This window comes from Oryctolagus cuniculus, chromosome 11 (assembly GCF_051225735.1).
Source record: "Oryctolagus cuniculus isolate XC-2025 breed Fujian yellow rabbit chromosome 11, ASM5122573v1, whole genome shotgun sequence".
NCBI lineage: Eukaryota > Metazoa > Chordata > Mammalia > Lagomorpha > Leporidae > Oryctolagus > Oryctolagus cuniculus.
The window spans coordinates 19,485,820-19,501,665 of NC_142877.1; the positions used below are offsets into that span (position 1 = coordinate 19,485,820).

The 15,846-nt window shown below is 42.9% G+C and overlaps 1 long non-coding RNA gene across 2 annotated transcripts in view; it reads right to left on the bottom strand.

Moving 5' to 3' along the window:
- The window catches only part of LOC149123363 (uncharacterized), a 409,563-nt gene that overhangs the window by 72,582 nt on the left and 321,135 nt on the right, over positions 1–15,846 (bottom strand). Inside the window, exons 4-5 of one of the 2 annotated variants that reach the window (XR_016215847.1) lie at positions 8,567–8,676; positions 8,135–8,321 (exon numbers count right to left, since the gene is read on the bottom strand). This is a non-coding gene — a long non-coding RNA (uncharacterized LOC149123363). Of the gene's footprint in view, positions 1–8,134; positions 8,322–8,566; positions 8,677–15,846 lie in introns of those variants that run through there. The other variant, XR_016215848.1, reaches the window with a different exon arrangement.

The following is a 15,846-nucleotide window of genomic DNA, read 5'->3' on the forward strand; positions in this document are numbered from 1 at the left end:
CTTTAATTCTAAATGCTGGCAATGAATACGTGGAAACCAAAATTAAAAGCACAATGTTTATAATCACTCCAAAGAAATTAAACTTAGATATAAACTAAAAAGACATGCATAAAATGCAAAACGCTGATGGAAGAATAATAAGAAAATAGGGCATAAACATGCAGAGAAACATACTATTGTCATGGACTGAAGGACACAATAAAGATATCAATCATCACCCAACTGATATATCAACTTAATGCAGTTCTTATCAAAATACATTTAAGGTGTTTGTATCTCTGTGTGTGAGTGTGTGTGTGTATATGTAATAAGCAAATTTATTCTAAAATTTATGTGGAGGGGCTGGCGCTGTGGTGCAGCGGGTTAATGCCCTGGCATGAAGCGCTGGTATCCCATGTGGATGCCGGTTCGAGGCCAGCTGCTCCACTTCCAATCGGGCTCTCTGCTGTAGCCTGGGAGGGCAGTGGAGGAAGGCCCGAGTCCTTGAGCCCCTGCACCCATGTGGGAAACCTTGAGGAGGCTCCTGGCTCCTGGCTTCCAATCGGCTTAGCTCCAGCCAATTGGGGAGTGAACCATCGGATGGAAGATCTCTCTCTCTTTCTCTCTGCCTCTCCTCTTTTTGTGTAACTCTGACTTTCAAATAAATAAATAAATAAATAAATCTTTTAAAAAAGGAAATTCTAAATAAATAAAAAAATAAACCTATGCACTAGGAAAAAAATTATGTGGAAAGGCTTAAGTTCTAGGATACCTCAGACAATCTTAGCTATTCTAATAGCTAAGAATAAAGTATGAGGAGTCATTGTATCAACATTAAGCTTTATTATGTAGCCATAACAATTTACTTTGACCTATGGAACAGAAGAGAAAACTCAGAAACAGACAGAAATAAGTTTTCCCAATGACTTCTGGTAAAGATATAAATACAATTCTACAAGGAAAGGGTAACATTTCAACAAATGGTACTGGAGCAACTAGATATAACAGTTATAGGCAAAAACACAAAGGTTATCAACCTGAACTTTCCCACCTCAAACAAAATTAACTCAAAATTGATCATAAATACAATTGTAAAACTTAAAGCTTTGATTTTTTTTCTTTTTTTTTAACTTTTATTTAATGAATATAAATTTCCAAAGTACAGAATATGGATTACAATGGCTTGCCCCCCATAACGTCCCTCCCACCCACAACCCTCCCCTTTCCCACTCCCTCTCCCCTTCCATTCACATCAAGATTCATTTTCGATTCTCTTTATATACAGAAGATCAGTTTAGCATACATTAAGTAAAGATTTCAACAGTTTGCTCCCACACAGAAACATAAAGTGAAAAATACTGTTTGAGTACTAGTTATAGCATTAAATCTCAATGTACAGCACACTAAGGACAAAGATCCTACATGAGGAGTAAGTGCACAGTGACTCCTGTTGTTGACTTAACAAATTGACACTCTTGTTTATGGCATCAGTAATCACCCTAGGCTCTTGTCATGAGCTTCCAAGGCTATGGAAGCCCCCTGAGTTCACTGACTCTGATCATTTTTAGACAAGGCCATGGTCAAAGTGGAAGTTCTCTCCTCCCTTCAGAGAAAGGTACCTCCTTCTTTGATGACCCATTCTTTGCACTGGGATCTCACTCATGGAGATCTTTCATTTAGGTTCCCCCCCCCCCCCAGAGTGTCTTGGCTTTCCATGCCTGAAATACTCTCATGGGCATTTCAGCCGGATCCGCATAAAAATGGAAAACATTTTAGATATCTAGGATTGGGAAAGAGTTCTTAGTTTTGACACCAGAAGCATAATTTGAAAAGAGAAAAATAAATTGGGCATCATCAAAATTAATAGCTTTTCTCTGCAAAATGTCTGTTAGGAGGAAGAAAAGATAAATTGTAGACTGAGAAAAAAATATTTTAAAACCATATGTCTGACAAAGACTTAGTATCTAGAATATATAAAGAGTTCTCGAAAGAGTGAAAGACAACAATCAATTAGAAAATGGGCAAAAGACATGAACCAGCACTTCATGGGGTGGAGTGGGGAGATACACAGATGATCAGCAAGTGCAGTGAAAGTTGTTCAACTTCATTAGCCATTATGAAAATGAAACAAGGCCGGCGCCGCGGCTCACTAGGCTAATCCTCTGCCTTGCAGCGCCGGCACTCCGGGTTCTAGTCCTGGTCGGGGCGCCGGAGTCTGTCCCAGTTGCCCTTCTTCCAGGCCAGCTCTCTGCTGTGGCCCGAGAGTGCAGTGGAGGATGGCCCAAGTCCTTGGGCCCTGCACCCCCTGGGAGACCAGGATAAGTACCTGGTTCCTGCCATTGGATCAGCGCAGTGTGCCGGCCGGCGGCCGCGATGACCATTGAAGGGTGAACCAACGGCAAAGGAAGACCTTTCTCTCTATCTCTCTCTCACTGTCCACTCTGCCTGTCAAAAAAAAAAAAAAAAAATGAAACAAATGCTATCCTATATTATCACATATCTATCAGAATGGGTAAGTGATTTTTTGACATCTTATTTTCATATAAGACCAAATGCTAACGAAGATGCAAAGACCACCCATACATTTCTGGTAGGAATGTTAAATTATATAGTCACTCAAGATAATAGTTTGGCAGTTTCCTACAAAACCAAGCATGAAATTACCATATACCTTAGCTATCGTACTGTTGAAGATCCATATTGGGAAAATAGAAATGTGTGTTTATGCAAAAACCAGTATGTGAATACTCATAACAGATTTTTTTTCCTTTGGTAAATAATTGGAAACCATCAAGATGGCCTACAATGGGTTGATGGTTAAATAGTGGTGCATCCATACCAAGGAATATTATTCAGCCAAAAAAGAAATGAACTAGTGATACAGATGACAATTTGGATGAATCTCCAAAACAAAAGCACACTGAATATAAAAACAAAAAAAGTCCTAATGGTTACCTATTGCCATATTCCATATACCACCTTAAACGATAACATTACCGGGGGCCGGTGCTGTGGCTCACTTGGTTAATCCTCCGCCTGCGGCACCAGCATCCCATATGGGCACCAGGTTCTAGTCCCAGTTGTTCCTCTTCCAGTCCAACTCTCTGCTGTGGCTGGGGAAGGCAGTGGAGGATGGCCCAAGTGCTTGGACTCCTGCACCCACTTTGGAGACCAGGAGGAAGCACCTGGCTCCTGGCTTCGGATCGGCGTAGCTCCAGCCGTGGCGGCCAATTAGGGGGTGAACCAACGGAAGGAAGACCTTTCTCTCTCTCTCTCTCTTTCTCTCACTGTCTAACTCTGTCAAATAAATAGAATTATAAATGATAACATTACAGAAATAGAGGACAGTTTGCTAATTGTCAGGGGGACAGGATGGGAGATAGGGTGAGTTGGGGGATGGAAAGAAATAGATATAAGAGGTATAAGAGGTCATCAAGATCAATGTGGTGATTGAATTGTTCTGTATTTTGACTGATGGTTGATATATAAACCTACCCATGTGATAAAATTGTATAGAACCAAATACACACACACACACACACACAAGTAGGAATTGTAAACACCATAAGTGAGTTGCATCTATAGCAATATCCAAGTAGCATATTGTCCTATAGTTTTGTTATCAATGAGAAAACTGGTTAAAGAGTAGCTGGGACTTTTGTAAATTATTTCTTACAACTGTCTGCAAGTTTATAATTAGCTCAAGCTAAAAAGCCTAATTAAAAAGAGGAAGAAAAAGCTGCCCAAAGAAGCAGGTTTCCATTTCCAGGGATGAAAAAATATGGCCATGTGGATGGCCCCAGGGAGCAGTGTTTACAGGACTCAGAGACACGCCGAGTTAACAGGACCACTCAATGGAGAAAGTATTTTTCAAACATTCCACTTGTATATTGCAGCTCCTCTCTTCAGTCACACGTGCTTGCAGTCTTCTGCTTTAAGGTAAAAATATATCATCCAGAGCAGAAATTAACTAGAAAATCAAGTTTTGGTGAGAGAAAGTTCTACATCAACAAACCTGGAGGAATCACATTGAGAAGTGCTGAGAGGATCCCTGTACTGGGTGGGTTCCATGGCCCCCCTCCCCAAACTCACTCTCTGCCTTCTCCATCTTGCTGTGTGCCCCCAGGGGACACACCCTTATCCAATGGGAGCACAGCAGGAGAGAAGATAAAAGAAGGACACTGATATGTGTCCCCCACTGCCTGGATGCCAGGGCATCCTGAGTTTCCTATGCTTCTTTACAGTCATCACTCCTGCAGGGCCACCATTTCCACACAGCCACCCTATCCTGTCCAATTCCAGGGCCTGGCCCCTCCCCTTGTCTCTAGACCTTGCGGTAATAACGGCTCCCTACTACTGACTGCTACCCTCAGGATACAGCACTATCCCATGTCATTCCCTTAAATCCATACCATACCTTTCAAATCAATACCTTTATTAGCTCTCTTTAAATGCCTCTTATTCCATTTGAAAGTATTATCTCTTCTTTGCAAGGATCTTAAAGGTTAAAATATCTCTTCCTTACTCACCTCGTTGAACTACAGCTCACTGCTTAAGACAGTAGAGTAGCTATTTAGGGGAAATCTTTTAAAATCCCTTCAACTCCAGTTTGCAAGGAAAGGGAATCAGGGAGTTTTCCTACCCCAGGCCTCCTGAGGCCAATTCCAAGTTGTAGGTACGAGGCTAGGAGATGACCACATCACAATAAACCCAACAGCACTACTGCAGTTGACCAGACATTTGATAAATGATATCTGTCAGATAATCAATTATGCCAGTCCCTCATTTAATTGTGCATTTACTCTTTCATTTAACCTTTACATTGAAGATCTCATTAATGCCTATTTTACATATGATAGAATACAATCTCAGAAGCCAGGAAACTTGCTTAAACTTCACGGCAAACAAATGGCAGATAGGACTTGAACCTTGGTCTTTCCAATTACCAAGGTTGGACATATTTTGATATCCTGCAAATAAGAGGCTTAGGCAGCCCTAGCAAAATACCACAGGTAGGGTGACTTCAACCACAGAAACATATGTCTCATAATTTCAGAGGCTACACATGTGCCAGTTAGGCAGGTTTCATTCTGACGCCTCTTTTCTTGGAAAGTTTTCAACTACCCTCTCTGTGTGCTCAGATGGCTTCTTTCTCTCCTATGTCTTTTCAAAAGGATGCTAACCCTATTGCACAGGGCCCCAGCCTTATGACTACATTTAAACTTAATGACTCTAATAATCCCTATTTCTAAACACAGTCCTCTTAAGGGTTAGAATTTCAACATGAATTTGGGAGGACACAAATATTCAATCCATAACCATTACCAGACTTCTAAAAGACATAGCAATAACCAGAATGAGCTGTCTCAATTTCTGAATTTCTGATGTTCTAAAGACCTATCTGTTATAAAACTTTTCAAGTTAAACTTCTGAGCTCCCTCTAATCCATTGGCAAAAAAAAAAAAAAAAAAAAAAAAAACAGTATTTTCTTCTTGAGGGTCCCCACCATCCCCTTCTTTAACTTTTCAAGGCCCAGAGGCTCCATAATCCCAAGCAGACCATGACTGAATGGGGAGCCCTTTGGGTGAGGTGAGTCTGTTTGTCAGTGCCACATGGTGATGCTGCAGAATACTTGATGACCTCCTGCAGAGCTGGGAGGCCAGAGGTGTACTCCAAAGTGGAGGATCCCGGGCCAGGGGAGAACTGGAAGTCAGCTGCACTGCTTAACTTCATCACAGTCTGAGGGAGGGAAACTGTCAGCTTGCTGCTGACTTTGCTAAAGTCACCAAAAACTTAACCTCAAAACGTGTCTGAACTTTGTATCGCTCTTAGAAAGGAAAAGGGAAGTGGTTAAAGGAAGGATGGAATTAAAACCAAATCAGCAAAGGAAAAAAATTGGAAAACAGCTGTGTTTTGGAAAGCAAACCTCAGTGGTACAGTTTTATCTCTAATAGACCTGCTCAAAAATCCAAAAATGAGAATGACCCGGTCACAGATGTAACAAGAATACAAAAGGGCACCTTGTTCTCAAAGCCGAACCATGTTAAATGTGTGGGTCAAATCGAACTTATAAGTCTTAAGACTCTTGGTCCTTTTCCCACTCAGTAACAGAGACATGTTTTGATTGGTTAATCCAATTCTCGTTCATTCTCTCTCTCTCTCTCTCTCCCCCCCCTCTTTCCCTCCCTCCCTCCCTCTACCTCTCTCTTCCTCTCTCTCCCTCTCTCTCCATGAAAGAAAAAAAAACAGAACTGCAAGGTCTTCAATAAGAGATAAACCCATCTGACCAGAGACACCTGTCCCTCTGTCAACATTCAATTACAGAACTATAAACAAACCAAACATATGGCCAAGGCTAGCAGTGAGTGAAGATCAGAGGCTTAGGTAAAACTTCTGAATGGCAATACCCCACAAAAACCTTGTCTCTGCTGTACTTTCCGAGGTGAGAAGGAGAAAGCCATGAATACACAAATCCCAACACAGTGCATTCAATGCCTAAAGAACAAAATAATCTGGGGGCCCAGAAGCAGAAGTTTCCAACTGTCCAACCAAAGCTGAGAAAGTCTTCTCCAAGGACGTATATTTAAGACAGGTTTTCAAGGAATGGATAGTAGTTTGTCCGCCAAGGAAAATCCTTTCTTTGCATTGTTTGGAGAATTTTCTGAAATAGGTACGTGTAAACATACACACATACACACACACACTTTAAACATGTATGAAACTTCGTGTAACTCATAAGGGTAAAGGTTTTCCTCTTTGCTAAACAGTCAGATTTCATGGCACCAGGACCAGATAAAAAATTTCTGCCAGAAATCTTCATAAATAATATATGCTATAATAAATACCAATTACAGCAATATTACACACTTAAAATATAAGTTTAACAAATCTGTTTCTTATCAAAACCTCAATACAGACTATCAAAAAGCCACTCAGGAGTACATGCTTACCCTAGTAGTTAAGAACCCTGTATCCTACACCAAAGTGCCAGGATTTGATTCTCGGTTCTGGCTCCTGATTCAAGCTGTCTATCAATGCAGACCCTGGGATGTGGGGAGCAACTCGGACTAGACTAAGTTACTGGAATTAAGACTTATTCTATGCATCTGCTCTCCCACAATATGGCGCTGGGAGAGGAGTAAACAACTTTTACACAGCTACCTCCAGTTCGACCAATAACCTGCAGGAGCTGATCCTGCTCCTGATTGGAGGAGAGCAGCGTACTCGGCGTGTGGGTAGCAGAGTTGGGATTGGTGGAAGAGGACTATAAAGGAGGAGAGAGACAACATGCACCAGGAACATCTATTTGAAGGAACACTGGTGCAGCCCCCGAGAGAGCTGGCCGGCGGTGTGCCGCTCCCCCTCGGAAGTGGGTAAAGTGGCAGGGGGAACCACCCTTCCACGGAGGTGGAAGGGATGGCAGCCAACCCAGGAAGAACCAGCAGCAAACCCGGGAAGGGCCGAGCAGACAAAAGAACAGTGCAGGGTCCTGTGTCGTTCCTCCGTGAAGAGGGGGAGCGACACTGGGAGGCAGCCAGTGATGACTCAAGTAATTGGTTCCTGACACCCATATAGGAAACTTGGATTATGTTTCTGGCTTCTGGCTTCTGGCTCTGGCCTTGGCCTAGCCTGCCATGTTGGGAATTTAGAGAATGAGTTAAATGCAAAGGGGAGCATTTCTCCCTCTCTATTTGTCTTTCCGTTTCTCTCTCCTTCTCCCTCTCCCTCTCCCTCTCCCCCTTTTCTCTTTCTCTTTCTCTCTTCCTCCCTGTGTGTGTGTGTATGTGTGCCTACCTATGAAAAGAATAATTTTTTAAAAGGGAGCAAGCACAATGACCAATATTTGGAAGAGGTAGATTGCAGATCCTTCAAGCAAGCAATGCTCTCTCCAGAGACATTGTGAAAGAGAATGAGGGGCCATTAGCACTAAATTATATCCATTGAGAAGTTCTTGTGATGAACTAATTCTGTGTTGCATTTTGAAATGGTCCCAAATGCTGTAGCATGGTTGCACATAGAATATGTTGATATGTTGCTAAAGTAAAGAATATTTTTAGCACTGAAAAGTTAAAAGGGTATAAATCATAGCAAAAAAAAAAAGTGAGGAGTAAGTAGTGGAGAGAGTTCTAAAAATTTAATAGATTTGCCTGTATGACAATCTTAGCATGTAAACTTTACTTTTTCACCTTTGCACATAGGGTATTGAATGGAAGAGGGGATGTGAGTGCCAGTGGTGGAGAAAACAGTCAAGAATCTGTCCTGGGACACTGTATGAAGTTAACGGGTGCCATCCGGTGTGGAGGAGGAGGAGACAAAAACCAGAGACCATTCAGTGCCTTTTCCTGGAATAAAACATTCTGTACCACTTTACTGAACCAGTGGAAAAACACTCCTCAGCACCTGAACAATTCAAAAACCCATCCATTTACTAAATGTTTCCTAGGCACCTGCTGTGCACCATGAAACATGAAGTCTAATTGATGCCTCTGAAATTTTCAAATAACTTAGTAGACACTAAACACCTCCAAGATCTACCTGCTTTGCATTGCCATTGTTATCATGGGCCACAGCAGAGAAGACTACACACCTGCATAGAATTCCTAAGGTCTTCCACGGAGATCAGAGACGACCCCATATTCCTAGGAATTTCCGAAGGTAAGCTGTGGATTCTTGTACACTTTGATTATTGAAGCCTCACTGCAAAGAAGACAGATTAAGGGTTATGAGGTCAGGAGAAAACATCTCCACCTGCTTCCCCAGCCCCACCCCTTATGCTGATAAAGACTCTCTCTCCAGTTTATCATCTGCTCTGGTAAATGTCCACCAATCTTATTAAGCAACAGAGCTGGGAAGAAGCAATGGGACTGCATCTCTGCCAACACCTCCCAACCCTCATTAATAAATTTAGTAGTGGCACTGAGATGTCTTAAGGGGCTGTAGGCTCTAGGTGGTGCCTTTCCTTGGGGAATAATTTTATGTTCTCTTTGTATAGGAAAGTGATGTTTCATATACAAAGTTAATTTTCTTTTTCTAAAGTCATTTAGTTGTGCTCCTTGGGTGGTATCCTAAATTGACAAATTCCAGGCTGCTAGTGCTTGTCATCTGAAGGAAGAAAAATTCGAGAAGCCAGTAATCAATCTGCATTGTGTGAAGATTAACATGCCTGCCCCTCAGGTTAACCAGACCTAAATGCAAATTGAATTGAAATGTTCAGAAAGCATTCCTAATCATGCATGCTGTGATTACAATTCCTGTGTTTATTTATCACTCTTGGAATCACCAGACACTAGACAACTGGAAGAGACAGAGGTCAACAAACCCAAAATGAACTATTTATCCCGGCTGGGTGGCAGGCAACCGATTAACTGAAGCACGACCAGGTGGTTGCACATCCCCCCAAAATGCAAATGCTTTCTCCAGCAGACGGCCACTGGACTGCAGACTCCCCCAGGTCCTAAGGATGGGCAGCTGTTCAGGGACCAATTCAAGGGGGTGATGTCAAGGGCACAGACGAGATATGAGAGCACAGCTCATATTGGCCCTTCCTTGATTTTCAGGCCATGAACTTGTCTCAAGAACTTTGGGGAGAAGAATCCCTGAAAGTGGATACACAGATTGGTGGTGCCCCGTGGGATTGGACCGGAAATGGGAAACATAGTCCCACTTAGTTACCTTTATGGAATCTCCTGCTTGACCTCTGTATCATTCCAACCACTTTGTCTTGCATCTGTGAGTGCAGGTCTTTTCACATTAGTGTGGGTGTATGAAGATAACATGAGTGTGGGAATGACTGCATGTGTGAGTTGAGCATGTGCAGATGTATATATCTACATGGATATAGGGTTGCTGTTCATTATTTATGAACTAGCAATGCCTAGCTTCAAAGTAAGCTGTTTTTAAAATTAACCTAAGTCAATATTTTGTGTCTTGCAACATATTTGCCAAAGAAATAATGCCCTACCAAATATCCAGAGTCCTTAGAAGTTTATAACTTACTGAACCACATTGTGGGTAGGTCTAATCATCATGCAATTAGAAGAGGATTCAACTAACAGAGCATCAAGTATTTGGTGTCGTGCTAAGTGGTTTGGACTTTGTCACTTGGATCAAGGGTTCCTAGATTTCTACTTCTATTCTAGCAGTTAGTCACCAACATTTTATTTTGCCTTGTAAGGACTTTATCAAGAACAACAACAGCAGAAATAACTTACAAGCTCCTGTTGATATGTTGCTAAAGTAAAGAATATTTTTAGCACTGAAAAGTTAGAAGGGTATAAATCACAGCAAAAAAAAGTGAGGAGTAAGTAGTGGAGAGAGTTCTAAAAATTTAATAGATTTGCCTGTATGACAATCTTAGCATGTAAACTTTACTTTTTTCACCTTTTTGCTGTGATCCTGTAAAATCCATTCATAGTCAAGTATACAATTGCTCAGACAAGGATTTGGGTAATTTATGGCTTCAGGGAACTTGAAGCAACTCTGGGTAGAGTTTAGTGGTGGGGAAACACATATAGTACAACTTCGAGACTGGTAAGGCAGGCAGAGAGTTTTCTTCAACAAACCTTTACCTCGTGGCCAGTAGCTACCCACAGATGCACCTTGATTTATGTTATGGAAGGCCCACAACAATATTTTTTAAAGATTTATTGATTGATTGACTTGAAAGTCAGAGTTACAGAGAGAGAGGGAAAGGCAGGGAGAGAGATATCTTCCATTCACTGGTTCACTCCCCAAATGGCCACAACAGCTAGGATGAGGCCAGGTTGAAGCCAGGAGCCATGAGCTAGGAGCCAAGAACTTCATCCTGGTATCCCACATGGGTGCAGGGGCCCAAGCGCTTGAGCCATCCTCCACTGCTTTCCCAGGAATCTCAGCAGAGAGCTGGATGGGAAGTAGAGCAGCTGGGACTCCAATGGGTGTCCATATGGAATGCAGGTGCTGCAGTTGGCGGCTTAACCTGCTATGCCAAAGTACCGGCCCCTGACACAGTAACATTTTTTAAAGATTTATTTATTTATTTATTTATTTATTTATTGAAACTCAGAGTTACACAGAGAGAGGTAGAGGCAGAGAGAGAGAGATCTTCTATCCGATGGTTCACTCCCCAGTTGGCTGCAATGGCCAGAGCTGCACCAATCCAAAGCCAGGAGCCAGGAGCCAGGAGTGGGTGCAGGGGCCCAAGGACTTGGACCATCCTCCACTGCTTTCCCAGGCCATAGCAGAGAGCTGGATTGGAAATGGAGCAGCTGCGTCTCGAACCAGTGCCCATATGGGATGCCGGCACTTCAGGCCAGGGTATTAACCTACTGCGCCACAGCTCGGGGCCCCACAATAACATTTTTAAACAGACACCTGAACAGCAGGGTGGAGACAGGCTTGGAAATGGTAACCCATGTATTAGGGCTGCATAACAAATTATCCCAAGGTCTAGTGGTAGCAAACAACCATTGATTGTGCTGATGGTTCCCAGGGCTCAGAATTGCACCAGGACCCTGCAGGTATGACTTGATTCTGCTCCACCATCTCTGGGGTTTCAGACTCAAAGGCTGGAGGCCAGGACCAGCTGAGGTTCGCTCACTGACTGGCGGTTAACACTGGCTCCCAACAGGAATGCCTTGGCTCCTCTCCTCTTGTTCCCTCCATGTTTCCACTCCTCCATGGCTCCATGGCTGAGTTCCCAGTTCAAGCACATAGGGAAGAACCAGAACTCTATGATAGGACTTCAAAAAGCTCATGGAAAAATGCAACTAAAAATAAGTTTATTTGGGTGCAAAGATGTATAAATCCATGCAGTTTCTTCATAACAGATGCGTTCCATGAATCTTGGAAGATCCCTTGTATGTATAGATTTCACAAAATTTTACACCAAAATAAACTTATCTTTTAATGTCATTTTGCACATCACCTGTGAAGCACCGTCATGTGCGTGCACATATGGATGCGTGTATATCTCATAAGCACATATGCACACACCACAACACCATATTTTACATTTGGTTTCCATGAGTTCTTTAATCCCTTGGATGTCACCATGAATCCCAAACTAAATGTTTCTCCATCACCTAACAGGGCCATTTTTCATAATTAGTTGCTCCAATTTCAGTGTAGCAGAATAAGAATTCTACTTAAGTGTCAAAAATAGGCAACATTCAATCCCAGATCATCTGTTGCCCAGTGACTGCCCTAAACCCTAGTGTGCTCACCACAGTATTCATATCATGGTATTCGAGTCACAGAATAGTGGTCCCTGATTATTAATTTATTCTCTCTTTTGGGTCTATTTCTTGTCCAATCCCCCCTTTCTCTACTCAGCAAGTATTTTGCAGCTGGTCCCAGCCTCACCCCTCCCTGCCTACTCCTTTTCTGTCTGCCACAGACCTCACTGGCCGCAGACCCCGCCCAGAAATCATTTCTGGCTTCACCTCAAGGGAAGACAAGGCAGAAGTTGAAGTTATGCCACCACATTATGCCTTACACACTAGTTTTGGAGTGAAGTGGAGGGAGCTGAGTAGAAATGAATCGCAACTCCATAATATAGGTAGGGAGCAGTTGTTAGAGTTTACCACTCTTCTTTTTGTAGCTCAGAGAATTTTTTAGGCTAAGCAAAGACACAGATACTGACCTCATTGAAAAACTTAAACAGTGGAAGAAAATAAATGTGTAACAGAGTCTAGCTATACCCCTTACAAGCTATGCAACCCTGGGCAAATTACTTAACCTTGCTATGCCTCAGCTTTCTCAAAATGAAGCTAATAATGATACTTCTCACAGAGGATCATTATCAGGAATAAATGAGATACAGCATTAAAAGCTGTTGGCACCATCTAGCACAATAATTCTCAAACTTTAGCGTGCATCAGAATTGCCTACAGGGTTTGTTAAAATACAAACTCCTGGGCCTGAATCCAGAGTTTGTGATATATTAGGTCTAAGGTAAGCTCAGAGATTTTTGCATTTCTAACAAGTCTCCAGGTAATGCTAATGTTGCTGGTGCCAGACCACACTTTGAGAACCACTGGTCCAACACATTGTTATCCACTGTGATGATGGTGGTGATGGTGATGCTACTGCTGATGACCTGTGATGACAGCCAAGGTGGTGATGGTTATAATGTGGTGATTACAAAACAAACAACAACAATAATAATGTGGTGATAATGATGCTGTTGATGATAATGGTGGTGGTGATTACACTAAGGGACACCAACTTTACCAAAATGATCAAATAAAATATCAATTTGTTTTATATAATTTAAAAATAATGTTTTAGTATATTCTAGGGTATATTCTGGCAACTATTGATAAAATACTCTACTGTAGACTTTATATTTGATGCAAAGTTTCTAGGATATGAATCATATTCAGATGGACCAGACAGAATATAGATTATTAGTAGAGATGTTTGCAAAAAAAAAAAAAAACGAGCAGAATTAAGAGAACTCCGTCTTCTCTGGTTTTATGTTACTTCCTTTCCAAAATGATTGGATCACCTGAAATTTTCTGCAAGATCTAGCCCGGTTGTGCCAAGCAGAGATTCTCTAACTAATTGTGATATCCAGTCAAGTGGGATGCCAGCTGTTCTGTCCCCAGGAAGCTACTTGCAGGTCATAGCTTTGGCTCAGGACCCAGGAGGCCTCAGCAAAGAATGCTTCTCTCCACCCAAGACCAGCATCACGTAGCAGGTAAAGCTTCTGCGAGGCCTGAAGAAGCTGCTGCTCGTAGGAGTGACGGACAGTCTCCTGCTGCTGGGGTCTCTGGAAGGAAGCCATGACCTCTTTTTTCTGCTTTTCTGAGGCTGAGATGGCAACTTGAGTGACTTTGTAAGTCACATCTATGCTGGAGGAAAGAAAAAGGCCTGAAGCCATGTTCTGTCACCCTCTCCACCTGACTCTGGCTGTTCCTTAGGATGTAATTAACCCCCGACCCCAGGGAAGCTCTAGCCCCATGGCTTGAACCTTCCTGGACTGGAGTCCCACCTGTGCTCTTGGCTGAGTAGTTCTACTGTTCTTTCCTTTTGATTGTCAACCCCATAGAATATTCTTGGGATAAACAACAAACCATCCACCCTAGCTCCCTGAAAGGGAGGCCATTTGTATTTCATTTGTGAGTAATTTGCATGAGACCTGATACACAGCAATACTTAGCAAATGTTTATTGAATGGACCATTCACTTAAGGGACACATGCAAGATGTCAGATATCCCTATTAGCCTCTTAGATGCCTGTGAGAACAACTAACTTATACAGGAAATTTACTATGTGCCAGGAACTGTTCTAAACACTTCCAAGTAATCTCTTTTCATTCCCAGAATAGCCCTTGATGTGGAACTTTGTGATCATCACCCTACTGACAGATGAGGAAACTAAGAGTTGAGATGACACAGGCAATAAGGGACAGAGCACAGAAATAAGCCTGCGTCATCTGGCTCCCTTGGGGAACACCTTGGCTCACACCGAAATGTGCATGGGCTGCTGAGTCATGAGAAGACACAGCCCTAGACATCCTCTAGCCACTTCCCTTTCATGATCCTTTTGTACTCCATAGATCTGCTTTTTGCTACTTCATCCCCTCAACCCACACACAGAGACAGCTGCAAGGAAGGTCTGAGTACCAAGTATAGATCTCAGGAAGAGTGGGGATAAGAGTGACCCTCAGCCGGTTGCTCCTCTTCCAGGCCAGCTCTCTGCTGTGGCCAGGGAGTGCAGTGGAGGATGGCCCAGGTGCTTGGGCCCTGCACCCCATGGAAGACCAGGATAAGTACATGGCTCCTGCCATCAGATCAGCGCGGTGCGCCGGCCAGCGGCCGCGGCAACCATTGTGTGGGGAGCAACCCGGACTAGACTAAGTTACTGGAATTAAGACTTATTCTATGCATCTGCTCTCCCACAATATGGCGCTGAGAAGGGAAACAGCTTCTACGCAGCTGCCTCCAGTTCAACCAATAAACTGTGGGACCTGCTCCTGATTGGAGGAGAGCAGCGTACTCGGCATGTGGGTAGCAGAGTTGGGATTGGTGGAAGAGGACTATAAAGGAGGAGAGGGACAACATGCACCAGGAACATCTAGGGGGAACACCTGAGGAACATCTGAGCAGCCCCCGAGAGAGCCGGCCGGCGGTGTGCCGCTCCCCCGCAGAAGTGGGGAATGTGGCAGGGGGAACCGCCCTTCCACGGAGGTGGAGGGACGGTAGCCAACCCGGGAAGAACCAGCAGCAAACCCGGGGAGGGCCCTGTGTCGTTCCTCCACGAAGACGGGGAGCGACACATTGGAGGGTGAACCAACAGCAAAAGGAAGACCTTTCTCTCTGTCTCTCTCTCTCACTGTCCACTCTGCCTGTAAAAAAAAAAAAAAAAAAAAAAAAAAAAAAAAAAAAAAGAGTGACCCTCCAGATCCTCTGTGTCCCTATAACGCTATAAGGAGCACCATTGTTGTGTCCCCAGGGAGGTTCTCAACAACAGCTCTGCCCTCACTTGCCTTCACTGACATGAATCCCCTCAGGGATAAGTCACTGGGTCAGTGTCCACATTACTTAATATTGCTGGTTATTCCCATCAAGACTCAGTGGACTTATTAATCAAATGAGAATGAGCCAAACATTCTTATAGGCCCAGTAAAGGCATAACCCCAGCCATATATATAAGACCACAGATATTCAGGATCATGTTTTTAACAGAAATACAATCCTTGATTGAACAACACTTAATCAGCAATATCCCTTTATTATATGTTTGTTGATTATTTAAAACAATAAGTCCATTTCCCATAATACTCAATAATATGGCCTGAATTCAATAGCACAGATAGATAGATTATGAGACAGATAGATTCTCAGACACATCAGGTTATTGTTTTTTAATTTGTGGTATCT